This window comes from Amblyomma maculatum, chromosome 4 (assembly GCF_055883805.1).
Source record: "Amblyomma maculatum isolate TAMU_Amacu chromosome 4, ASM5588380v1, whole genome shotgun sequence".
Taxonomy (NCBI): Eukaryota; Metazoa; Arthropoda; class Arachnida; order Ixodida; family Ixodidae; genus Amblyomma; species Amblyomma maculatum.
The window spans coordinates 114552151-114554650 of record NC_139347.1 but is presented as its reverse complement, the minus strand read 5'-3'; positions in this window follow the sequence as shown (position 1 = coordinate 114554650).

Below are 2500 nucleotides of genomic sequence, written 5' to 3'. Positions count from 1 at the left end.
ACATCTCGGACCCTTTCTTACGTACTGCGTGCCAAGTAAGGCTCGTGCGGGCAGTGCCCAATATTGTTGTCTCTACGAGAAGTATTCCAGGGCGAATTTCCAAGTTTTTTCAAGAAATAGTAAGCAGTGTCCGAATTTTAACTGCTCGTTTTTCGGTAGAATACTTGAGTACAATCAAAAAGAAGAAACTGTACAACGATATTTGTGACAACCTTTTTCCTCTCCCTATGTAGAGAGCCTTGTACAGCGAGAGTCTAGGTCAACACGTATTAAAACGCCTGAAAAGAATGCCAGTTTCTCCGGGGGTAAAGACGTTTTTCTTTAAGCTACACACAGGTACATTATCGGTGAAAATATTTTTCGAAGACAAGGGTTTTTATCTGCCTTGGGGTTCACGATGCCTAATATGTAAACAACCAGAGACAATAGACCATGTTTTTCTGCACTGCTGGGAGGGAGTTTATTTTTGGGATGTATTACAAAAAACACTTAAAAAAGAATTACCTTTAGATCCACACGGAATCAGGTTCCTGCCGACAGATAATGAAGATGATGTACCCCTAGACACCGTAATGTTGCTAGGATTACAGTCTTTGGCGGTCCCGAATGGCGGGCTTCCACGTTGACCCTGAAGCTCGCCCTGCAAGGCTCTACTTTCGCCAGTGTATGTACACCTTCGTTGAAATGCCCAAAGCGATGAGTGCAGTCCCAGCATGGGTCGTGAAAGTCGAACCATTGGTAGAGTTGAAAGAATTTTAACTTGACAACGTCAACCCCAATAGGGTCAACGGCTTTTTTACCTGTGTCATAGTTATGTGAACATCACGAGCTGGAGTGTTCAGTTCAATTTGTGTGTCAACCTTGGTTATGTGTATGACAGCCGGCAATAAAGAAAAAAGAAGGGCTCGTTGGTCTAGGGGTATGATTCTCGTTTAGGGTGCGAGAGGTCCCGGGTTCAAATCCCGGACGATCGCTTTCTTCTTTTCCCACTCCCACTTGGTAGCTAATCCCACACTCACTTGGTAGCCAGCGTAGTTGTGTGCCTTGCCGCTGCACTCATTCATGCACCACATAATACCGAGCCAAATAGAGCGCCTGTTGATTCTCCGTTTATGTTTTGCCCCTCGTAACATGTGATAGAAATTCACTGAGCGACTGTTCACTCCTGAACTGGGCTCGTTGGTCTAGGGGTATGATTCTCGCTTAGGTTGCGAGAGGTCCCGGGGTCAAATCCCGGACGAGCCCTTTCTTCTTCCTTGCGCTGGTGGCAGCTACTGCTTTTGCTAATCCCACACTCATTTGGTAGCCAGCGTAGTTGTCTGCCTTGCCGCTGCACTCATTCATGCACCATATAATACTCAGCCAAATAGAGCGCCTGTTGATTCTCCATTTATGCTTTGCCCCTCGTAACATGTGATAGAAATTCACTGAGCGACTGTTCACTCCCGAGCTGGGCTCGTTGGTCTTGGGTAGCCGAGATAACTTGTTTCGCCGGTTTCGAGAAGGTGGACTTGGGCTTGCTCATCTATTTGTACGCCAACTGGTTAATCGTTTTATTTTCCTCCGTGACGTCTCAGACCCTTTCTTACGTACTGCGTGCCAAGTAAGGCTCGTGCGGGCAGTGCCCAATTTTGTTGTCTCTACGAGAAGTATTCCAGGGCGAATTTCCAAGTTTTTTCAAGAAATAGTAAGCAGTGTCCGAATTTTAACTGCTCGTTTTTCGGTAGAATACTTGAGTACAGTCAAAAAGAAGAAACTGTACAATGATATTTGTGACTTTTTCCTCTTCCTATGTAGAGAGCCTTGTACAGCGAGAGTCTAGGTCAAGACGTATTAAAACGCGTGAAAAGAATGCCAGTTTCTCCGGGGGTAAAGACGTTTTTCTTTAAGCTACACACAGGTACATTATCGGTAAAAACATTTTTCGAAGACAAGGGTTTTTATCTGCCCTGGGGTTCACGATGCCTAATATGTAAACAACCAGAGACAATAGACCATGTTTTTCTGCACTGCTGGGAGGGGGTTTATTTTTGGGACGTATTACAAAAAACACTTAAAAAAGAATTACCTTTAGATCCACACGGAATCAGGTTCCTGCCGACAGATAATGAAGATGATGTACCCCTAGACACCGTAATGTTGCTAGGATTACACAGTCTTTGGCGGTCCCGAATGGCGGGCTTCCACGTTGACCCTGAAGCTCGCCCTGCAAGGCTCCACTTTCGCCAGTGTATGTACACCTTCGTTGAAATGCCCAAAGTGATGAGTGCAGTCCCAGCATGGGTGGTGAAAGTTGAACCATTGGTAGAGTTGAAAGAATTTTAACTTGACAACGTCAACCCCAATAGGGTCAACGGCTTTTTTACCTGTGTCATAGTTATGTGAACATCACGAGCTGGAGTGTTCAGTTAAATTTGTGTGTCAACCTTGGTTATGTGTATGACAGCCGGCAATAAAGAAAAAGGAAGGGCTCGTTGGTCTAGGGGTATGATTCTCGTTT